The 13570-nt window shown below is 33.3% G+C and overlaps 1 protein-coding gene across 6 annotated transcripts in view; it reads left to right on the forward strand.

Annotated features, from left to right (window-relative positions):
- Positions 1–13570, forward strand: part of NAALADL2 (N-acetylated alpha-linked acidic dipeptidase like 2) — a 1088713-nt gene that overhangs the window by 450371 nt on the left and 624772 nt on the right. Inside the window, exon 2 of one of the 6 annotated variants that reach the window (XM_039865078.1) lies at positions 4563–4610. The exons of the other annotated variants lie outside the window; for them this stretch is intronic. The gene's annotated coding sequence lies outside the window, so the exon portion shown is untranslated. The remainder of the gene's footprint in view (positions 1–4562; positions 4611–13570) is intronic. 6 annotated transcript variants of the gene reach the window in all.

Consider the following 13570-nt stretch of genomic DNA (forward strand, 5'->3'; position numbering starts at 1 on the left):
GATAGAGCCAAACTTCTGTGACCTGGCAGGGTGGAAACTGAGGAATAAGTATCTAATTTCACTCTTTTCCTATCCAATGATCTCCTGCACTTGGTTTCCATTGGCCAAAACTAAAAGAAGACAAAGGAGATTGTAGCCCACACAGGTCAGCTTCTCTGGGCACACAGTAGAGTGATGAAGGGTAGAGTGTCAATCTTGAAGGCCGATGTAAATGTTACATGTAAACTTTTTATGGTGTAACGGTTAAAACTCAAACTAAATTGGCTCAGCTTTAAGTGTATGGAAAACTTTTGTTAATTTCAGAATATGACTTATAATACACAGTGTAAAAAATTACTTCAGCTAATTGTTTACTGATTTAAAGATTCCCATTCAAAAGTTATAATATATAATAATATATATTGGAATTAGAAGTGAGGATAAAATTATAAATCTAACCAGAATTTAACAAGAAGGGAAAGCCATTATGAAGGAAGCTAGGAGGCTTGGAAAATCAAGTGATTTTGATATCAGAGCTGAGTCTGAATCCTGACTGGGCATTGTTCCTGAGACCTTATGTAATTAACCATGAGGCACTGTGCTGCCTGAGGGATTCACATACAGTAAGTGCTGAACAACTTAGTACTATTACCCTTATGAGCACTCTCCCTTGCTAAAGTCTTATTATGAATCACCGAGAAGGCTAAAGTAATTTTTACTTTAGCTGAAGTAATTTTTTACACTGTGTATTATAAATCATATTCTGAAATTAACAATACCAATTTTAGTATATATTTAGCCTTGTAATCTTGCTTTAAAAGTGTTAATGCCTAACTGTGTGACTCTACATAGAATTTACAAGTGGATATACTTCTGTAACATTTTTATGATCAGATTCACTGATATTCATTAAAACATTCCAAAGTGATACACAAGATATAGGTAATCCCAGTTCAAAAGAATGATTGTCTCTCAAATCCATCCCCGTCACTAGTGATGAGAACCAAGGCTGTGCAATTCAAATCAATTCAGACACATGTTCATGTTCGAAACAAGGAATGTAAGAGCAGGTGTCAGAATAGTGTTTTCAACATATGGTAAGCTCTTCCGATGCAGCTGGCTGCAATCCTTGTCAAAGGTCATAGAGACAAAAAGACATAAAGTCAGAAGTGGTTAGGTGCTTCAAAAGTACATTCAGGAAACAGCACCATTACAAACCATATTCCTTGAACCAGAGAAAAATTACCCCCTTTATCAATAATGTAAAGTGATTTGAAAGCTGAGTCTGAATTTAGTTAAGTAAGTTTCCATGTATCGGAGAGCAACAGAGAAATAGATGAATTGAGAAGTCAAAAAGACATATACAGCTGAGAACAGTATAGCAACAAGAGATTCAACTGCAGTTAGCTCCCTGAGCTTCTATATTGATTACATTCCAGAGAACAAGTGGAAATTTTTAAATGTGGCCATCCTTGAATGGCTGAAACAGGATGGCTATTTTATCACTCTCCAGCACTGTGTGTAAGGCCGGAGACGTTGATTAGAACAGGGGTCCCTAACCCCAGGCTGTGGACCAGGACCTGTCTGCGGCCTGTTAGGAACGAGGCTGCATGGCAGGAGGTGAGCTGCATGGCAGGAGGTGAGCTGCATGGCAGGAGGTGAGCTGGAGGAGTGAAGCTTCATCTGTATTTGTAGCTGCTCCCTAGCGCGGGCATCACCGCCTCAGCTCTACCACAGATCGTTAGGCATTAGATTCTCATAGGAGCACTGGTCCCTGCTGCCAAAAAGGTTGTGGACCACTGGAGAGGATGTCCACATTGTAAGGAAAGAGTTTTCACAAAGAGTGAGTTGCATTGCAGCCACCATGAAAGAATAGTGTGATTAACTGTCACTTTCTCTAAAGAGTCTTTCCTGATCCTCTAAACTTGGGTTAAATTGTTCTCCTGAGTACTATCACACCTCCCTGCACTACCATATTACTGTCGTGCTGTGCTGTGTGTAGTTATTTATCTAAGTTTTGCACTAGGTTGGTAGTTCCACGAGGACAGGACTGTCCGTCTCTTCCGTGTTCTATTTAATGCCTGGCATTGACAAAGTAAATGTTTAGGACAAGTTTGCTGGGCAGTAGAAACAACAAAGTGCTTATAACCGGAAAAGAGGGAAAACTAACTTGGCCTGTGTGGTATTGTGATTTATAATAATGAATATATATTTGTTCTTTATCCACTGTTCCTGACACAGAGTTTCTGAAACCCTTAGAATACCCTAAACTATAAAGATGTCTTTTGCTATGTTAATGAAGAGATGAGAGGATCTCACCTAAGGAGGGGAGCTGGTTGCTTAGAGATCCAATGGTGTGTTTAGAGGATGGGAACTTTCAGTCTTCTTGAACTCTGGGAGGGGAAAGGGGCTGGAGGTTGAATTTAATCCACCAACAGCCAATGATTTAATCAATTCTTCCTACTGTAAGTAATGAAGCCTCCATAAAAACGAAAAGGATGGGGTGTGGAGAGCATCAGGGTGGGTGAACACATGGAGATCTAGAGAGTGGAACACACTGAAGAGGGCATGGAAGCTCCAAGTTTTTTAACCTTGCTCTATATGTTTCATCCATCTGGCTGTTCTTGAGTTACATCCTTTTAGACCAGTAATCTAGTAAGTAAAATATTTCTCTGAGTTCTTTGGTCTGCTCTACTAAATTAATAAAACCCAAGGAGGGAGTCCTTGGAACTTCCAGTCTATTTCCAATCTGTAGAAGCACAGGTGACAACCCGGGCTTGTAATTGAAATCTGAAGTGAGGGGGTAGTCTTGTAGAATCTGAGACTATTTTCAGGTAGATAGTGTCAGAATTAAGTTAAGTTGTAGGATACAGCTGTTTTCTGAGAATTGCTTGGTGGTGAGGAAAAAGCCCATATGCTGGAATTGATGGCCAGAATCATAGGCTTATATGACTATCCTTTTTACCCTGATTGGTTTTTGGTGAGGCAGAATTGTTCCTTGGTTAGTTTGGACTTGCTTTCTGGAAAAAAATGTTAATAAATGCTTGTTTAGAGAACAGACCGTTGAGTTTGGAGTTTATTCTGACAGGAAAGAAGTATATCTACTTTAGTTTATTTTTAATGCATACCCCTGGTAAAGACCTAGTCAGGCTTTTCAGTACCTCATTGCAATCTTTCAAGAACATGAGAGCACATCTATAGTCCTAGTCTTGACCCACAACAGAGCCAAGAGGCCTCCTGCAGCCTGTGTTGTCATATAACAAAGAATCAAAGAATCAAAAGCAACTTGGCTAGGATCCTGTAAACCTTTGTGACTATCGAGGCCCATCTGATATATTTCTCTTTGATTTTCAAACCGATAACCTAAGCAACATTCGACGCTGAATCCTCAGTTTGCTAAAAAAATGTTGCTGACTGCTGTTTTGGGTGGAGAAAGAAAAATCCTGATAGAAATGTGCTGACAGATCTTGATAAAAATGCACTGACATTTTTTATCTGGTAAAATGCATGCTTTTACTCCTAACTTCTCAAAACAACAGATGATTAAAAAAAGTTTGGATGGACACTGAAATATGTAAAAAAATTATAGAAATAAAAGAGTGAGTGATACCATAATAAAAGAAACTTTAAAACTTACTCTAAAAAAGTAGTATTCAAAACCATAAGGGAAGTAAAAACCAAACACTAAAGGCAGTGGTAGGATGTTTCACAATACAGATATTTGTATAGGTTGTGAGAGACTGAGAGATTCTTCCACCAGTATTACCTCTGTGAAACCTGGAAGGAGGGTTCTCAGGGGTTTTCTGTGACTGAGCGCAGACTCACAGTTTACTTCAGTGCTTGTTATCAAGTCACTTGGTAATGAAGTGAAAAATTTAGTACCAAAGGGCATAGTTCTAATACTTGAACTGAAAGAGAAAACTTACGAATAGTCCTGGGGAAAGAGTTATGATTCCTTGGTTTGTAAACATTAGCTTAGTTATATTTTAGCACATTAAATAAACATCCAGTGAGTACAAAAATAATGCTATCAGAATGCCTTTAAAAAAGTATGCACTTGATATCTTTCATGTGAAATTACACTGTGGCATGGGCTGCTCTAAAATGTATCAGCCATTAAGAAAATTGCAAGGAAATTTTTGTTAGTTAAATTTGCCACATACCACATACATTTTAAGTATTTGGAGTAGAGCACTATCAAGAATTTGATGAATAAATGTCTTAAATCTATGTTTTGAAAATATTATCTTAAACATTTTATATAATTCTGCCCAAATGTATAAATTTTCATTAGTACTTGAACATAAAATTATTAGACCTTTGTGAGGACTAGGTAAAATGAAGAATTTTAAAACATTATTAGGTTAGCTTTTATTACACATAATGAGAATCTCCCAGATGGTGTAGAAATCATTAAAAATTAATTTTACAGCCACTGGACTTGTCTTAAAGTGTCTCGAACTGATAAGCTTTCGTAATCTTCTAGTGTTGCTTCAGTTCATTGATGAAGTTAAATGGCTGTTTTTTTTAAATTGATAATTTTATTATCATTATTAAAGAGTGGTGTATTCATTTTGCCTCAGGTGTTTAAAGTGAGATCCAACCCCCGAAGAAAATTATGCTTTAGTAAGGTGAGTCTCAAGTATTTCAAGTATGAAGACACTTTTTAATATAAACCATTTTGTTATAGATTTATATTATTATAGTTGGCCTTTTAATATTTGTTGATTGAGAAAGTGCATGATAGAAAGCTATGAATTCAGAATTGATTTAAGATAAATATGTATTTATTAATCCAAATAGTACTTATATATTTGAAAAATGAGTATGTACTGTATATACTAATAGTATACAATCTATTATATATGTGATTAAATAATTCTTGCAATAGCTCTGCTACCCTGTTAGGCATTTGTGATTAATGCTGAACCATTGCTCTAGACCTTATTTAAGAAGATATACGATGTCAGTGTCATGAAACAAAGGGCATCAAAGAAGATTGCTGTCTCAGTGGGTCAAAAATGTGTCTAAAATCTGAACCATGCCTGTGCTGAGGGCTTAACCGGCTTCTTCTGATGTCACAATAATTCTAAGAAGGAGACTCCTCTTGTGTCACTGGGGTGCCATTTAGTGTACTGCAGGGACAAATGCACTAATATACAATCTCTCTGTTCTAAATAAGTGCCTCCTAAAGTAATGCCACAGAGCGAGTCTGATTTGTTTTAATGTAAATAATGTTTCCAACTCCAGTTTTAATTCTGTGAATTGGGTTAAAGCCTTATAAACACATGCCATTATGTATCATAAATTCCTTTACATTTGTTTTCAGAAATAAGATCTTACAATTTGCTTTATAAAAGTTATTTTGCTAATGTTGTCTCTATTAGTGTCTAATTATCCACTAATAAGGAAATAATCTTTTCTCTTTCTGTATCTGTCATTTGTATGTATATAGTTTTTCATATAAAAATCTATTTTTATATTTACACATATTACATATACATGTGCATATGTATTACATATTTATATGTTTACATATATTGTGATTATATACCTCTAGGGGAGATTAATACATTTATTACTCCCGTATAAAATGATTAAAATATTTAAACTATTTCTCATGCCAAACTGACTTGTCAGGTTTGGTTTGTAGGTATATACATGCACTAATTAATTGGTTGTGTCCATTGACTAAAGAATGTTGTCATCAAGCCAAATATACACAGCCACCAATTCCTGACAGCAATATTTTGGTAAGGGCATATATTTGAAGGAAATGAGATTTGTAAAACAGTTGGGAGAAAAAGGAGAGAAATAGAAACAAAGGAGTAATAAAAAGGATAGGAAAATTTGAGCAATGTAGAAAATGAAAAGAGATGAAATATCTAGCTATTCAAGTCCCAGGAAATTTCTTGAATCTGGTCCTCAGTGTTTCAACAATTAATTTCTGATAATTTTTTTTTTTATGTAAACTGCTACATTTTCAATGGTATCATATAACAGTTGTATATTCTGTCTTTTCTAGGTTGATTTCCACTTTATATACTTTTGTTCCTTTAAGAATACTTGAACTCATTAGATCATGTAGGCATATTTTTTTGATTCAGAAAATGTGGTTACAGTGTAAAAGCCACAACATCAAAATAGACTATAGAGTTTGCCATGGAGAATTTATTTCAACCTCCATTCAAGAAAATTGACAGAGTTCTAGAGCTTTTACACCAAGGATGATGGTGTAGTATTGTGGTTAGGAACTGGGGAATCATGTGTCCTGAATTTGCATTTCATCCATCTATTTAGTAACTATAATCACAGGCAAGTGACCTAACCTTTCAAAGTATTAGTTTTCTCATCTGAAAATAAGAATCACTAAAGAACATATTTCAAAGGGTTTTGATGAGACTAAGGGCACCAAGTAAACTTTTAATAAATGCTTACTGTTGTTATTTTTATAGTTAATTTTATTTGACAGCAAATAATTGTATATCATTTGAGGCTATGTCAGATTATCTAGGCATGTCTAAAACAAAATGGTCGTGTTGAAAATCTTTGGAAAGAAATTTCTTCTTTTGATTTTATATTGTTTTCTGAATTTGCTCTCTGATTTACAGAGAAGGACGGTGTATCCTTCTTGGACAAATACCACCACTACAGTACTCATTGTCACATGTATCATGAAAAGGTTCCCAATTGCCTTTCTTGCTACTAATTAAAATTGTAGTATAAGTTAGTTGTTGAAAATTAAAGAGGTAAATAGAGTTTTTAAAAAAAGGAGAAAAAACACATCCTACTTCTTCATAAATAATTGCAATGACAGTTTTTATGCTTTTTTTTTTTGTCATTCTATTTCCTTTTAATTTCTCAGGCTAGATTATAGGAAGTGGAATATGGATATAAATATTTTAAAACCTTTACTAGATCTTAAATTGTTTTCCAAAAGCATCGTGTCTATTCATACTCCTATCAGCAGTGTTTTGAGACTGCCAGCCTCTTCACAACCTTGTTGGCACTCTGATTTTTTTTTTTTTTAATACTATTAAAGACTTTTTGAGGCCAAACTTATAAATTGCATAGCATGATCGCCTTAGGTCCTCAGTTATTAATGAGATACTATTTGGTGAGTAATTATTTTTTTCTAAAGCTAAAATTAGTTTTGTTTTATGTTTGAAAGAGTTAAACAAGATCAAGTTTATCATGTTTATTATTAGAGTTCTCTTGAAAAAGGTTTATTTGGTCCTGCAGCAAAGAAGTGATTGCAAGAGTGGTGATTCTACAGCTTTGAGGTTGGTCATGGGAATACAGCTCTAAATTTCTCTTCTAAATTATTATCCTAAGTCATGTCAAAGGTAGTCATACAGACAGTGTAATTCAATACCTTTAAAGAGAGGTTACCACGGTCTCCTGGAGCATCAGACAGGAGACTTCTTCCTAGGCTCATTGTGCTAATACAATTACTTGTCCGAATTGAAGTGAAATTGTTTGAGGGCTATTTTTAACCTTGTTAGTGGCATGAATTATATTTTTATTTATTCTGGAGCATTGTATGGGATGTCTTTAAAGTCAGTTCTATTGTTTTATAGTAAATAAATCCTAAGTGGCCTGCTTGACCCACAGCTAAATTACAGTGTTTATGTTCATATTACTCAAGGGGAGAACTGAATGAAGACTAACAGTTAATATGCCACTGAATACTTGTTATTAGTAGATATTTTGCTCATAGAAGATGGCAATTAGAATGGAGTGATAGATATGAAAAGAAAACCTCAGTTAAGACTGATGACCTATTTAAAGCCACAGGCCCTCTCCCCTCATCTATAGCTCTACTTCCTATTTATTTTTAGGGTTGTTTTCTCTTTATTCACTATCTCACATACTATATGTATATATGTATGTATATATATTTTTTGGTTGTTTATTGTTTCTTTCACCCCACTAGAAGTATATTCCATGAGGGCAGTGATTTTGCTGTTTTTTTGACTTCTCAATCCCCTGTGTCTAGAAGAATACCTGGCAGTACACAGTAGATGTTCAATAACTATTTATTAAACTGATTAATGAAAATACCCCAAATTATATTTTTTAAAAATGCAATGAAGACAATGAAATAGATGTGGCTATTTTTTTTTTTAGAATAAATGCTGAATTGTGTTTAAACTTTGACTCATATCTCTCAAATTTTGACTCATATCTCAAAGATATAGCAGTCTAACATAATATTAACCAAAAATTTTAAAATGCAAAAGCATTTGTGGCGATATGTAAGGTATTTTAGGTCAGATTTTCTTTACTTAACATAAATATTCCCATGCCAGATTTGCAATATCTATTAAATACTATCCATTATCATTCGTTAAAGTTGGGGAAATCTGGTATTTAGGGTAATGTTATTATTTTTTCCTCTTTTCACTCAATAATTTCAATATTGTTTATTGAAAATGTTTTTGTGAACCAAATACATTGACTTTCCAGCTTTTGTAACTGGAGTACAAGTAAAATTCATTCAAAAATATTTCTGATTTATACACTTCCTAGATATTTGATAATACTAGGGATTTAATGTTAGTTATTTTAGCTAGATAATGACATTGTAGTTATGTGAAAATAGTTCTTATTTAGAATTAGATATTAAAATAATTACACATAAAATAATATGTCTGAGTTTTTATTTTTGTTTTGTTTTCACAACAATATGAGTGAGAATGGATGGAAATGTGGATGGGATTAGATTAATGGTCAGTGGAGCTGGTTTACAGCGGTTGATGGTTGATATATGATTCTTTCTACTTCTGTATATATTAAGCATTCTCCATAATAGAAGAAAAAACAAGAAAAAGAGGAGAAGGAGGAGAAGAAAGGTAGAATGTGAGAAAGCAAAAGTATTTATGAAGGACTAGAATAGAGACATAGAAGCAGTTATTTATAAAATAATTGGTAAAACAGAGTTAGATAACATTATTGAACACATATTATATGTCAAGCACTCTTCTAAATCTTTTAATGCTCATAATAACCATATGAACTGAGTTCTGTTATAATCTCCAATTTTCAGATGAGGAAATTGGAATTAAGAGTAGTTAAGAAACTCATACAAAATATAAATGATGAAGCTATAAAACTTTATCTCATTGAATTATTCTAAGGTACACTATTTTTGTATCTCTAAGAAAAATTTAGAATTTTTATTTTAAACTTATTGAAAGAACACTTTATAATTCTTTACATGAATATCTTTTTTATCTTGTCATTTTTATACATAAAAATAAAATATAAACAAAATAAACTCTTTTAAAATATTTTTCATTGAGAAGATGACTCATTCAAATCTCTTTTGACTCAGAGTTATTGATGGCTGTGTTTCTCCATGCAGTATCATCCTTTTTTGCCTTTAAAAAAGTAGTAATGGAGTGTACATTAAAAGAATGTTCCATTATTGTCTCTAGAACTTTGTTCCAAGCCGGAGACACCCATTATTAGACTTTTGATGCTGGAATTTTCCAGAACTTACTAAAAGATATTGATGGAGTGTTTTTAGCAATGGCTAGGATCTTAGATTTTTCTAAAATGATCCTTAAATGGCTTAATAATGTGAAACCTGGAGGGAATGTACTTGTCTAGTTAGGTCCAGAATAATAACCAAGTTAGCACTTGCACAAACAAGTGAACATACATCATAAACACCATCCCGATTAGGGTGATTGTAAAGACTCACTATGACTTTAGCGATATTAACATTTGGGGAAAAAAGTAAATGTTTCAGAATAGGTAGAATAAAGATTTCTTAGCTGGATAATGGTTGCATAAGTGCTCATTATGTATATATAAAATATATCTACTGGAGGAGGTTATTTTGAGGACTCGACTACCAATTGTCCCGCAATTAGAAGCTCCTCATCCCCTCCTCTGTCCTTGAAATGCATGTTTGCTCACTATTCTCTCAGTGGGACCCATTTTCGAGGATGCAGCCTTGAGAGAGTGATATATTATTGAGACCGTCTGCATGGCATACGTGACTGAACCCAGTTAAGACCTCTGAATAAACATATAAGAGGTGGGTGTGGAGATCTATTCATCTTGCAGCTGCTCAAAACAAGCCTAGTATGTAAGTTCCTTTGCTTATTACACCTGACATCCACCAATCTGGAGTGGTCAGCTTCTTTCTTTGATCTCTCCTTGCTCTCCATGTACAGGGGCCAATGCACAAACCAACGATGTTTTAACAAAAGATTCAATGAGACATGAAAGGTAGGTTGGGACGTGCATATGCTGAATTTTATATTTCATGCTAAAGAAATTTTTGCTTTATTTCAGATAGAATGAGTATGCAAAGAAAGTTCTTAAGAAGGGCAGAGAGAAATCAAATATTCTTAATTTCAAAAGACAGCTCAAATAACAATGCGAAATATAGACTAATTATTGCTGGGAGCAGAATTAAGGACTAAGAAACACAGGGGACAAACAGCACAGGTGAATTTAGGTTACTGTCAAAAGCGGGACAGGGAACTGGGTGAGTGACATAAATCCTCTAAAAATTCATGAATTAATACCACGAATATCCTGAATTGTCGTTTGCTTCATCTTTTAAAAAGTCAAATATTAAAATAAATATTAAATTATTAAATAAAATATTAAAATAAATTAGACTTGATGCGTTTTGATGTCTAAATGCAATAAGTTCTGATTATAAGTTGGAACATAGTCTAATATCTAGGCATAACTAGGGAACAATTCTTGCTGTCTTACTTAACACAATATTTAGTTTTGAAACCTATACAATCGGTGTCTCAAATGCAAAAAGCTTTTAAAAGTACTGTTTATTTTCAAAGATATTGTTCAGATGTAGATCTATAATAAAAAAGATATGCGTGTGGTAATTACCAGTATCTATTAAAGTCCCATGATAATTGGCATATGGTGTTATATAACAGTACATAATAACATATGATGACTGTAATTAAGTGCATTGACTTAAGACTTTTGTCTTTTAACTACCCTCAGTGGATACTGAATGAAGGTAAATTAAAGGTTCATTAAGTTGTGTTCAGAAGAAAAAGAAATGTTTTTAAATGGCAAATGTACTGTAAAGTTAAATGGATTTATTAAAATCTGCTCTTCAGTGTTTTCTCAAGTGACAAGTCTAGACTAAATTCTTTGAAGTGTTTTAAGAAATTAAAAAGGAGTATTTATTTTCACAGTTTATTTAACATTTCGAGCCTTAAATGTGTAAAACAACTGGGGAGAACATTGGAAATTTGGCCGTTTCTACATCAATGTAACTTTTAGTGTGGTTTTTTGTTTAATGTTCTGGTGTCTGAAAGGAAAAGCAAAGCAGAAAGGAAAACAACAATAACGGATGCAGTGGAAGTACACAAAACAGCTGCAGCACCCCGCCTTTTCCCATTTATATTAGCCAGCATTTACATTTCTGAAATAAAAGAGTTGTCTTTCAAAGCTTGAATGGGAAGTCAGAGAAAATTACAGATGGGAAATTTTTAACTTCGATTCCTATTCCTAAAGGTGTCATGAAGGCATTTAAAATATTAAAATATAAAGAATTTGAGGTCTCCCTTATATTTACCATTCTATTAGCATTATTAAGCATGTGGATAAGGATTGCTCTTTAGCAGTATTATTAAAAATATAATTTTAGCAATCCAATTCTCTGGCACAGAATATTTACTAATAGAGGTAGCTATTTAAAAAAAAAAAAAAAATGCTACCGAGTCTAACATCCTATGTAGGAAGAGGCTTTAAGTTTTCACAAACACCAGTATAAGTGTGCATGTTTTTTGTTTGTTTGTTTGTTTGTTTGTTTTTATGAGCAAACATCAGTATGTGGGTAGGAAAGGGAGGAATCATTAACCTTTCCAACAGAAAATAGATCCCAAAGGTCAAACATTTTCCCACCTGAAAGTTTCCCTGGAATGAGTCTGGAATATATGGTTTCTTCTGTGTACATTTTGCCAACTTTTTGCCTATAGCCTGTATAGACTAGCACTCTTACTGGGAACAAATGAAAAATGAGGAAATTTCGACTGGGTTTTAGGAAAGGAAGTTATAGCAAAGGCGGAGGAAAAATAATAAGAGTTTGCAATAAACTTTCTTTTTATAAGCAATTTCATTGAAATATAAATCGTATACCATAAAATGCCCCCATATGAAATGTGGAATTTAATGGTCTTTAACACCTTCAGGGTTGTACAACTGTCACTATAATCAAATCAATTTTGTGGTTACTTCTCATTTCCTCCAATCTTTTTGCACCAGCCTCTACAATCACTAATTGGCTTTCTGTCCTTATAAATTTGCCTATTCTAGACCTTTTGTATAAATAGAAACATACAATATGTGGTCTTTCGTAATTGCATTCTTTCACTTAGCATAATATTTTCAGAAGTCATCCGTGTTGTAGTATGTATCAGTACATTATTTTCACTGCTGAATAATATTATAGTACATTTTATTTATTCTTTCATCATTTAATGGGTTGTTTCCCCTTTGTGGTTATTATAAATAATGCTGCTTTGAAACATTTGTGTTCAAATCTTTGTATAGATATATTTTCATTTCTCTTGCTTATGTGACTAGAAGTAGAATTGCTAGATTATATAGTAACTTAATGTGTAACCTTTTGAGGAACTACCAGAATACTTTCCGAAGCAGTTGTACAATTTTACATTCCCACTAGTAATATAGGACTGTTCTAATTTCTCCATATCTTTAACACTTTTTAGTATTTTTTTTGATTATAGCTGCCCTAATGAGGGTGAAATCTTTCATTGCTAATTGATGTGTATTTCCCTAATTAAATTCAGCATCTTTTCATGCGTGTATTAGTCATTTGTATATCTTCTTTTGAAAAATGTCTACTAAGAAACTTTGTCCGTTTTTAAATTGATTTGTCTTTTTATTATCAAATTGTAAGTGTTTTTTTATATATGCTAGGTAAAGTCCCTTATCAGATAGGATTCACAAACATTTCCTCTCGTTCTGTGGATTGTCTTTTCACTTTATTGTCAGTGTCCTTTAAAATACAAAACTGATGTTGATGAAGTGCAATTTATTTACCTTTTTTTCTTTTGTCACTTCTGTTTTTTGCAGTCATCTATTGAAACACAGAAATATTGAGAGAAAGTAAACTGGGCTTTAATAAGCATATTTAAAAACAAGTTTTCTAAATTGTTTTTTCACATAAGCATCCAGATTTTTCTCAACGTCTGGGTCTAAAGTGGGAGATGGGATGTTGAAGTAAACAACTCTAAGTCAGAGAAAGAAGGGTTTCAATCTTTGAAAAAGGAAGAGGCCTGGGAAAGTGACTTTTTATATGCATATTTTCTGGAAGAAAGTAAGATGAATACGTAAACTTCTTTTTGAAACTCTAGGGGAGGGATCCCTGAAGAAAGAAAGAATGCAAAAGAGCCGATATCATTAAAATTGTGTAGCGTACTCTTGATATTCTTAGTTGAGTTTGCTATCTTTAATAATTTATTTTTAGTGACTATAAGATCTGTTATATGCAGAAGGGAGTGTTTTCACATATTTCAGAAATATAGACTGTTTTTATAATAACTATTAAGAGGTTATTTCTGTGGAT

This window comes from Pteropus medius, unplaced genomic scaffold, assembly GCF_902729225.1.
Source record: "Pteropus medius unplaced genomic scaffold, Ma_sr-lr_union100, whole genome shotgun sequence".
Classification (NCBI taxonomy): Eukaryota; Metazoa; Chordata; class Mammalia; order Chiroptera; family Pteropodidae; genus Pteropus; species Pteropus medius.